This window comes from Podarcis melisellensis (genome assembly GCF_964234715.1).
Source record: "Podarcis melisellensis genome assembly, chromosome: 6".
NCBI lineage: Eukaryota > Metazoa > Chordata > Lepidosauria > Squamata > Lacertidae > Podarcis > Podarcis melisellensis.
The window spans coordinates 56,095,831-56,107,879 of NC_138538.1; positions in this window are offsets into that span (position 1 = coordinate 56,095,831).

Consider the following 12,049-nt stretch of genomic DNA (forward strand, 5'->3'; position numbering starts at 1 on the left):
TACTGCCTGACTTTCCTCTAAAGTGGATAATTTCCCCAAATCATACATATAGAATGCTATTTCAATAACAGCCCTCGCATGGCCCTGAGTCTTATCAGTCTGCTGACTGAAATTTTGCCTTGAAATTCTGTCTTGCACGCTTGCAAGAAAGCAATTTCAGAGAAGCCAGTGGGAGCTGCGTGGCGTTCACATTTCAACTCGTTCCTAATGTTCCTGTGCTTTCTTGGCTTCTTAGTTCCTTTTGGACTTCCCCATGAGAGAGGAGCCAGACAGTGAATGATGATAGCAGGCAAGAGAACAACAGCAAAATGCTTAGACAAGTAGCACTGCATGCTTGCTCACATAGGCATAGTTTGTGACTGCTGTCAGGGGATGGGATAATACCTTCTTGCGCCCCCAGATAATCAAGGCTGCATGTGGAGTGATGTTACATTTTATCAGCTATTGCATCTTGGTAGATCAGAATCAAATGTCGGAATTAAACATTGCATTGGGATTAAACTGCCACATTGTATAGAAAAAAATAATGGAAAACACATCAGAAGCTACCCTTTTTGAGTCACACCATTGGGCCACTTAGTTCAGTGTGGTCTAGACTGAAAGGCAGTGGCTCTCTAGAGTTCAGACAGGGGTGTCTCACAGCCCCATGTAGAGATGGCAGGGATTGCACCTGAAAATATTCTGCATGCTCTACCACTGAGCTACAGTCCTTTCCCAGCTACTCAAAAAAAAAAAAAAAAAAAACCTCTTCAGAACAATATAATTTTAAAATATATAGATTTCAAAACTGAATGTATTTTAGAAATGTAAGATAATTTGGGACATCAAGAACTGGCCAAAAATCGTGTTCTTCGCTCCATGGCTGTGGTGCAATGGAAAATTCTTCAATTTTATGAATTTATGGTTCTATGAACATCTGCATGGCCACAAGTTCCCCATATCTGATGTAAATGAACACAGCCACAGTTCATCCACAGGGGTCATCTCCTGTACAGACTCTTTGAAATGAATAGAATGTATGAAGAGATGCAAGCCTTTGCCCAAAGAAATCCCTTCCATTATACTGAGGATTTTAAAGGAGGTCTACCTGGTGGGCTGCATCCAATAACATTTTTCAGCAACAGCCACTCCAACCTGTAGCCTCATAACAAGGGAAATGTTTTCAGTGTGGATTGCTAAATTGCAGCACAGTAAGCTGAACCCAACAACAAAAGCTGAAACAGAGTAAATGTTAGACAATTGTTGTATCAAGAAGGGTGAAATGCCAGTTCAATCAGGCTTTTTTTTCGGTTTATACTTCTGTCCAAAACAACAGAGCAGCAGGTCCTCATTGTAGCCTTCACTTCTCCAGGATAAAAATGCACAGAGAAAAGGACCAAAAGCCTTTTTCTCAGAATCATACAGGACATGCACATCCATTGCTACAACCCCAGTGGCCAGCTAAACCTGTCCTGAATTTTAAACAAGCTAACTCAGCCAAAATCAGAAGCAGCATTTTAGACAGAACTAAAATATCTACAGGGACCGTATGCTGATAGCATCTGATCTTACATGCAAAGCTGACTGAGGTTATCAGAGCACAGATGAAACCACAAGGAAGGAAAAGACTGAGTGGTTGTGCAACTTATTGCTGGCATTTCCCTCCAAAGAGTTGAAACTAGCTGGATGTCTGTTATCTCCTGCCCACTGCTTTCTCTCTTTTTCCATCGGATTAACCCCCTTTTAGCTGTATACCACAATCCCAATCCTAACTGCTCTCTCACCTAAAATGACTGATATTTTAAAAGAAGAAGCAGACACATTAAATATAAAACACATTTAAGGGTGTCTCTTTCTTAAGCAGCTGTTGTGCACAATCTGGAAAATTGTGGCGCAACATCTTGGAGACTTTCCTAGGGACTATGGGTATGCTTTCTGGATCAGGAGAGAGACCATTAAAGATATGTTCCATTGGTGATGCTTGTGTACTCAGGACAAGTTATTCTTAATAATTTAAGACTAACCATCCAAGCCCCACAGCACTTTCTAGAGATTAAGGAGAACCAAGAAAGGAAGTTGATTAAGGCAACACTGAAGGCCTTTGTCATCACTCGTTACTGATGTCCCATCTCTTCTGACTCTCCATTTTATCATCCTTCCAGGTAAATTAATCTAAACTATATGCTTTACATTGTAGTAGCCAGAATGCTCAATTGCCCATTGCAAAACATGAGAGTGCTCAGTGTTTGCACACTGTTGTTTGACATGTTTGTTTTTTAAAATTGCCAGCTCGTCATAAAGTGTGTTTCAGTTTTGGTTCTCTTTAGGAATGCTATAAAAATTCATGAAGTTACTTTCATGGGGAAAGCCTGCTTCATTCATTCTACAAACAATGGAGGGCAATTGCTGCTGGGGAGATGACCTGCTTTCCAGCTGATGAATGCACTCTGTGTAAGACCTCTATATTTCCCGCACTGAAGTTTTGATGTGATTCATGGATTCTGGACAGTTAACTGACAACAGCATCCCTATGAGTGCTTGGGGGGAAATACCTTGCATGTGTTTTGAATGCCAATGCTTTGACTCAAAGCAAAGCAACACAAAGGTTGTATGGAGGTCAAAGCAGATGGTAACCCATCATGTGATCTCGCAATTTGTGGCCGCTACATAGAAATACATGTTCTGACTGTCTCTCAGCTGATGCCTATCCAGTGTTATGGGAGTTACAACCACGTCAGTTAACCTTGGGAGAAGCATTTATTTTTAATAATAATAATAATAATAATAATAATAATAATAATAATAATATCTTTATTGTCATTGCCCCTCTCGGGGACAACGAAATTACTTGGCTGCTCCATCCACCCAGGTAGGGCACTCCACACAAAATCAAAACAACTATAAAAACACTAATTAAAACAATACAGTATAATACAGCAAGGAAGATTAGATGACTTTCAAAGTCCAGGCTTCCCATTCAGGGCCGAGATCGCTCTGGAGAAGAAGCTGTTCTTAAGACGGCTCGTTCTTGTCTTCATCGTCCTGTATCTCCATCCCGACGGCAGGAGCCGTCTATGCTGCAGATTAAATCTGCTATGCAGATTTGTTGCATTCTCTGTAGGTGGAATGCAGAAATTGTGGCTCTTCCTATGCTACAGCTGTATAGTGGCCACCAATCCTACTTGGCAATCCCAGATTCCCCACAGCTGCCAAACTTTCCTGTGTCTTCTGCTTTAAAAAGGCAGGAAAAAGAATGTAGCAGTTCCTTTTTGCTTAACTACATTCCAAGGAAGCCTGATTGTTCAGGCAGGAATTTATTCCGCTCTGCTTTTTGTGGCCACACTATTGGTGGTGAAGGAAGCCCCCAGACCCTATCCCAGAGCTTTCAAAAGTTTGAAAGCCTACAGTGATTGCTCTAAAATCACACTGTAGGCTTTGTGCCCTAGCAGGGATTTGAACCCATATTTTCTGAATCTACCATAAAACCTACTACATTGTATTGGCTCTCCAGGCCACACTGACATTCAACACACAAGTTCAGTTTGCAACTTTCACAAAGGGAGATAATTCTCTTTTTAAGGATGGGGAAAGAAATGACTAGACATGTAAACAGCACAGAAGACAAATAAATTATTCCAGTTGTCAGATGAGACCTATGGATCAGACCAAAGGCCCATCTAGTCCAGCATCCTATTCTAGTCCAGCTGTAGCACAAAAAATTAGCATCATCAAGCTATTTACCTGACTCCAAGAGCACTTTCCTAATCACCCACCACCAGTTCAGACCCTGTAGAATGCCCTCCCATTAGATGCCGAAAATATAAAGATTTATATGACTTTTTGTAGATATCTGAAGGCAGTCCTGTATCAGGAAGATTTGTGGGGGTTTTTTTATATTCTGTTGGAAGCCACCCAGAATGGTTGGGGTAACTCAGTCAGATGGGCGGGGTACAAGCAATATATTTTGTTGTTGTTGTTGTTGTTGCTGCTGCTCCTGCTGCTGCTGCCCCAATATACATCATTTTGCACTTGGTCACATTTAATTACATTTGCTATTTTAATGGCTATTTACTCAATTTGGATAGATCCTTTCTGGAGTTCACTGAAATCTCTTTTTGTTCTGACACCCTGAACAATTTGGTGTTATCAGCAAACTTTGCCACCTCACCCCAGGTTTGTGTCATTTATGAAGAAGTTTAAAAGCACAGGTTCAAATAGCGATCCTTGTGGGACATCCCACTATTGACAAAAACATATGAGAAGCCTGATCCACTATCTACTTAAGTCAAAGTATTTCCACTTTAGACCAATGTGATGTACAATCCTAAGTAAATTCCACCAAGTTAAAAGGGATACCTAGTAAATATATTAAGAATTGCAGCTCCAGACTTTTACAGATTCCATCATAGGCAGGTTGTAGATCTGCCTCAAAATTATTCAGCCTCTTTCCTCAACAGGTACCAACAACTGACCTATTTTGTGTATCCATTTGGTTACAGTACTAGGTAATACTATTTATCTTACAGCTCCATCTGCTGACATAAAAGAAGCACAGCTTGTAAAAGAGAGATGCATGATTTTGAGTCCGAAGGCTTATTCAATTATCAGTCCAATTTAGCACTTGAAGGATAATCTCACAAATTCTGGTTCAAAGGCAATGATGTGATATTTTATGCCAATTTGGTGGTTTATTTTGGGTACTGGGAATTGTAGCTCCATGAGGGGAAAACGAAATTTGCCAGGATTCTTCAGGAGAAGTCATGTTATTAAATGCACGTTGAACGTGCTTTAAATATAGGGTATATGGCTCTGCCATGTGTACAAAATGTACTTAGATAAAGTCAGAATATGCATCAATATGGACCCTACACTCACACAGAGCCGGCACATGCATTTTTGCCTGAATGTAGATTGGCATCAGTGTTACACTGTACATCCATTGATGGGATGGGCAAGAACAGTTCACCATATATATGCATGACATATGTACAAGGCAGACGGAGAGAGGAAGCACATGACATTCAATGAATTATATACATTTTTTAAAAGTGCAGCCAGGTCCTTTCACAGTCCACTATAAACTTGTGCATTCTTGTGTTACATCACTGAGAACAGGAACCAGTTGCACATGCAGTTTGTTAGAATGAGATTGTTTACAAAATACCTCCCAAGCGTTCCCTTTTTGAATTGAATTGATTCCACTGAATATGTTTACAAAATCCAACTGAAAATAAAATAAGTTAAATCACATGTTTATTTGTTATTTCTTATCCTACGGGATCCTGAAAGATCCCTTTCAAAATTCTCAAAAGTCAGAGCAATGTATTTCATACAATAAATTGAGAGTGTCATTGTTTCCATTGGCTTCACTGTGGCTGTGCAAACCTTCTCTTTTGTTTATGGTACATTTAATTATCTCCCTATTAAAATGCCTCTTTTAATAGGAGATGATGTATCACAAAGCATTAAGAGCTGTTCTGCTCTACAGCTCACTAAGAAAAGGACCACAAACAGGCCAAATCCATCTTTTGTTTTTAATTGCAACTTTTGTTATGCTTCTGCTCCGTGCACAGGAAGCAGCTCCTTGATCCCTTGGTTTTGCTAACAAACCATTAGAGAGTTTACTTTCATCCACACTAGAACTGCTACAAAGTGGGCAAGTTGTTGTTTTTAAAGGAAAGGAGACTACTAGGGAAACTAGTAGAAAAACATACGAGTGACATGAGTTAGGCTGGGGCATTAGATTTTGGATACTATGCATAGTAAAAACAAATAAACTGCAGGATATTGTGAATGTCACCATTTCAGAATGTAAAGCTACATTACAACACAATGTATGTATCACTTATTAATTGTTATATGTGAATCTCATAAGAACAGAGTACAACAGATTTTACAGACTATTTCTAGGACAATTTACTATAATTTGGTTATCATCCTGATTCCTAGATCAGGGTTTTTAATTTTTTCCACTCACTCTTTGCGCCTGTAGCGTAAGGACAGTTCTAATATATTTTCAGAAGCAAATTGTTGGTGTGAACTTCTCCCTAAGCAACCAGGATTTGATTTCTGCAATCATTGTGTCCATCTAGATTTTCCCACGAGCCACAAATAGTACAAAAAATATTAGCTTCGAGGTCCAGTCAGAAAATTGTCAGTTCAACAGGCAGAAGAACTTCAAAACTGTCAACTCAATTAGGCAACCAAACATGCTTTTCAAGGCACAATAATGTCAGCTATTAGAAATGCCTACAGAAATAGTGGAAGGTTGGTCCAGCTTGTTCAAGGGGACCTTCTATCCATTCATCTCAAATGAGTCCAATTTATACAAACTTTTGTCAACGTAAATCCCAAACACTGTGTCAGACTATCTGGCTAAGGTGCACCATGTTCGGATATATATCGATCCCCCTGATCGATAGGGCCGCGATCTCAGACAGCTTTACGATCCACATCAATCACTTACAGCGGTCCGGCAGGCTTCCTCCCAAGCTGCGCAATAACTCCTGCTGTCTTCTCTCAGTCACGGCTTTTAGCAGAGTAGAACACAGCGTGTAAAGCAGTCTTGCTTCTTGTAAGCACACATAGACAGATTTGTCTATTTACAGCTCTTTATTAAAACATTACAGCATCAAAGACCAGGGCTTCTTTCAGCCATGTCTCTCTCACAGATACAGAGAGAAGTGAAAGTACAGGGAAAAACTCCTCCTCCTTAGCTTCTAAAAGCTTCTGTCTCCGCCCAGCTTCTGTAAGCTGACGTCAGCAGGTGACACACACCAGGGAATTTAACCAGTTAAGTTCTGAACTATAACACCCCCCCTTGTGTCCCTGCGTGATACCTGTGCAACATCTTCAGTAACACCTTGTGAGATCAATTCCTCCCCCAATGCCTTGCGCCCTCCCTTGGCAAACCTGTTTGGCATTTGTGGAACCACCTCACAACTCTCAGAATCGCACTGTGCGAAACTTACCCACGCACCTGTGGCCTGATACCTCTCTGGTGGGATACCCTTAGTTGTGCGACTGGACCTCCTAGGCACAAACTCAGGTGTTCCCTCTGACTCACTTTGATCAGCAGGTGTGTCCTCTGCATCATGGGACTCTCCTTCTGACTTAAAGCGTCTTCGAATCCTCTCCATTACACTCACAGGAGAACTAGGCTCACTCTTGGGCAGTCTCTTAACAGCTTGTGGAGATGCCCTATCCTGCTCCTGACCCTGGTCAGTGACCTGGTCGTCATCAGCAGCCTCAGCCTCTTCTTCCGCCTCATCAGAACTGTCTTCTGGATCAGAGAGACAATCTGAGAGAACATCACGCCTGACAGGAGTCTTTGACTTTACATCCTCCTCTAAGAACTCAGCATGCTTACTGATCAGCACCTTACTCTGATCACCTGACGGGTAAGCAAACCGCCATGCACGGGCTTCTGGCTCATACCCACAGAAGATCATTTTCTGGACTTTGGCTCCATCTGGCCCTTGCAAAGCCTTAGGCAAAGAGACAAGCGCAGGAGTCCCAAAAGTCCGCAGAAAGTGAACCTGGGGTTTTCGGCCATTTAACAAAGAGAACGGTGTGTCGCCTACCAGTGAGTTGTAGACACGATTCCAGGTGAATGACACAGCCCTAGTAGCCTCCAACCAAAACTCAGGAGGTAACCTGGCTTCTTTCAGCATCACCTGTGCAGCCTTAACCAGAGCTCCACTCCTCAGCTCTGCCACCCCCCCTTGCTGGGGTGAAATAACTGTGTGTCGTATCCCTCTCTTCTGAAAGAACTTCTGCAAAGCAGAACCAGTGTACTTAGCATTTCTGTCACTGATGATCGCTTGAACCCTGGTGGAGAACCTTAGTTCCACCCCCTCAATCCAGCTCTTGATCAGCTGTGCTGCATCCTCCCTGGATTTGAGACCGTGAGTCCAGGAATTCTGCGAGAAATCATCCAGAAAAGTTAGCAGAAATCTGGCCCCCCCTAGACTTGGTTCCTTGACAGGACCGGACAAATCTATGTGTACCAACTCAAAAGGTTTAGTGGCTACACGTTCCACCTTTGGGTAACTGCACCCTCTCACCTTTGCTTGCTTGCAAGTGTCACAATTAATGGCACTTCCACAATTTTTAATCTTACAACCTGTAACAACCTCAGGTAACGCCTGCAAATCCTCTAAAGGATTGTGAATCGTTCTCTGATGCCATACGCATGCACACATGACATGATGAGCGGGAATTGTAGCACGCTGGTTGGGAACTGTAGCACGCAACGCTTGTGCTTTCTCAACCTTCCCCTCACCCCCAAGAGACGTTTTAAGAATGAAAAGATCATTCTGTCCCTTCCGCACTTTGGCCAGTAACCTCCCCCCTTTGGAGATTGTGCAGACATCATTTTCAAAACAAACTTTGAACCCCTTATTTAACAAATAAGGCACAGATAACAAACAATGATGAACCTCTGGAACAATACAAAAATCCACCGCCTCCTGTAAAACAGAAAGATAGGCATTAGTACATTTGAGAACTCTAGTTTTCTGTCCATTCGCGAACTTAATAGTCTGTCCCTTCGGAACTGCCGTGCAATTCCACCTCTCGACTGCAGGGGTCTCTGGAACCATGTTGCGGTTAGCTGCAGAGTCAATAACAAGGCTGAGCTCGAAATTTTCCACTCGGCCGTCTTCGAACAATGCCATGCTTGCAGAAACCTGATAAGACTCTTCCTGTTGTTTACCACGACCACCTGGCTCAGTTCCACGCCTGCTTGTCTTCCCAGGCCTGTTGCTATGGAGACCCGCCTGATTCCCATGGGAAAAGTCTTTGCAAACATCCTGCATCGGCTCTCTGCTCCGGTGGGGGCAACTGCCACGCCAACGTTGAACTCCAGTGGAAAAACACTGCCCGGGGCTCCTCCCAGCTGGCCTGGCCTTCCTCCTTCTGGAACGGCGCCTCCCACCAGCGTGGCCCCCCCTGAAGCTCCTCTCTGCTTCAGCACAAAGGGAAAGCTCTTTAAACTCGCCTTTGGAACTCTTCGCCCCCCCGATCTGCTCACTAGCGCTCCTAGAGGCCAAGACATCGGGAACAGGGCCTGCCAGTCCAGCTTCTCCAGGACTCAGTCCATCACACAGACGTGTAGAAGCATTACAACAGCTCCCCAACACTGTCTCAGCCCCCATTGGGCTTTCTGGGCATCCTTCTGCCTCTCCAGGGCTTTGGCCTTTCGCTGACGCCTCACACAAGCCCTTCAGCAAATTCCAGGCAGCCCACGCTGTCGTTATGCCCTCCAAATGAGGCCTCAGTGACGCATCAACGCATGCTTTGAGCATCTCTAGCTCTTGATGCAGCCTCTGGCTATCTTCAGCCAACACAGCCCCACAGCTTGCTTCACCTGCTCCAGCTGCTGGCCGGCCAAGGGGTGATTTTGGCTCCCATTGGCTTGCTTCCCAGAGCCCTTCGACTAAGAACCATCCCCTTATTTGTCTGGACCACGTTGCCCAACTCTTTAGAGTGAGCTTTTCCAGCGGTATATTCTGGCTTTCAGCCATCTTCTCCCGTTCTCCCAAGGTGCCCCAAGCTGTACTTACTCCGTACCAGCTGCTTGGCTCTCCCTTCCGTGGAGAAACGTTATCAGCTGCGTCTCAGCTCCCAGCTTTTAGCTGCTTTTTAGCTCCAGCTCTCTGTGTATCAGAAGCTCTCACTGCCTCTCGGAAGCAGGCAATTAATCATTCTTGCTCTCCGGCACCCAGTCAGCTCCCGTTCCGCTCCTCAGCCGCAGACCGCTGACTTCAAAAACATTCCTGGAGCTCACACCGACTGCTTTACGAGCGTTGGCTGACCTTCCATAACCTGTTCGGATATATATCGATCCCCCTGATCGATAGGGCCGCGATCTCAGACAGCTTTACGATCCACATCAATCACTTACAGCGGTCCGGCAGGCTTCCTCCCAAGCTGCGCAATAACTCCTGCTGTCTTCTCTCAGTCACGGCTTTTAGCAGAGTAGAACACAGCGTGTAAAGCAGTCTTACTTCTTGTAAGCACACATAGACAGATTTGTCTATTTACAGCTCTTTATTAAAACATTACAGCATCAAAGACCAGGGCTTCTTTCAGCCATGTCTCTCTCACAGATACAGAGAGAAGTGAAAGTACAGGGAAAAACTCCTCCTCCTTAGCTTCTAAAAGCTTCTGTCTCCGCCCAGCTTCTGTAAGCTGACGTCAGCAGGTGACACACACCAGGGAATTTAACCAGTTAAGTTCTGAACTATAACATTCAAGAGCAAAGAGATTGTTAGCCACTATTCCATACCAACAAACAGAAACCCTTTGGTTTCAAGACACTGCTTTGGCACTGATGAATACCCAAAGCTGCAAAGTTCAGAAACCTAAGCATATGGCTAACACGCTTGTAATAATTTCCAGAGGAGTAACCTTTTTATTCTCTTGCAACAAAACAAGAACATTTTTGGTTGCACCACAACAACTAACAAATTTATAATGACATAAGTTTTCATGAACTACAAGTAAGTACTTCATCAGATGTATGAAGTGTTATACTGAGTTGCAGATGTGTCTATGTATTGTACTTTTTGCTGGTAAAAGAAGATAGAAGTGTCAGTACTATTATCCTGATATAAGCATCATGGGTGCCAAAAAAAAAACGCCTGCTAAAAATGTGAACTGTAATCAGGTCAGAAAAGAATTAAATGCTGAAAAATACGGAGAGTGATAACTACAGTTGTGTTGGTAACACAGACATTGTGGCAATTAACACATGTAGTGTGATAAGAATTACATCATTCTTCCATTTGTGGATTTAACAATATTAAATCTGTGAAACTAAGCAATTTGCGTAGTAATAAGAATGTCAGAAATCAATTTGAATTTTGTTTCAGAATATACATTGCCCAAGCAATTTCTACGCATGGAGTTATCCAGTGGTATTGTTCATTTAGTTAAGAACTCTCCTAAACACATTTTAACCTAGCCACGAGTGAGCAAGGAAAGTTAAAAGCCAGCTTTTCCTTGGGGGGCAGGAGGTGAAGGGGAAAGAAAATAAATGAATGGGAAATTGACAACTCTTGGATTTCCAGCAATGACATGCAGTCCATCAGCCAAACAGGGGCCTTTCCATAAAAGTAGGGTGCTTGGGCCAGTATCGGAATCTTCACCCTCTCTAATGTCAGAGTACTCAGTCAATGTAAAACAAAATAATCCCTGCAAAGTGAGACATCAAAGAGTAAACAACGTGCCTGATTTTTTCTTAATAAAAGTGCCCTTTTATCTGCCTCTGCCAGGAAAAAGGTGACAACCCCCGCTTGAAGCATGTTTGATTAGAATTCAAAAGGTTTTTTTGAAATATGCTTTTCTATGCAGAATTAATTTAAGTCTCCAGCTGGAACAAAAGCTTTGTGTAAAAGTGATATTCTACAGTTTCACTACTGAACCACATCCATGTGGCATTGTTATCATTGCAAGAGCTGTTGACTTCAATCAGCACATACTGATAATCACAATAGAAGAATATATGCAGAGCAATAATTTGCATATCAAAATATATTCATATTTGGAATTGTTGGAATGAAAGACAGAAAAAGGGTTTGATTGCTTTCTATCTTTTTGCAAGAGGGCCCTTTTACAAAAAAGGGAAAAAAATACAGTATTTGCAGTTTTGCTTTCATAAAAGAACAAGCTACATAAGAAAACCATTCTTTACTATGGAGAAATCACCCAAAGGTTCCTTTTCTTCTTAAAACAGTTAACTTATATATAGCTATATTTTACCATGATATACCACTTTCATGTATGTCATACTATTTTCATGTACAGTATACCTATGTCATGGAGTGCCATGACTAGCATGTGAGCTAGTTGAAATATCATCTAAAGCAATTCATACAGCATTTTCACACAATAAACTTAATTCACTTGGTCGACAAGCAGATGTAAAATCTGTAATGTACAGTATATAGAAATTTTGCTTTTCACATTCCATGCGATATCATCAATGGTCACATGTAATGCAAATACTATGACATGGTCAAATGAACATTTTTAGTATCTTGTGTGAAAACTGTCAGGCAGGAAA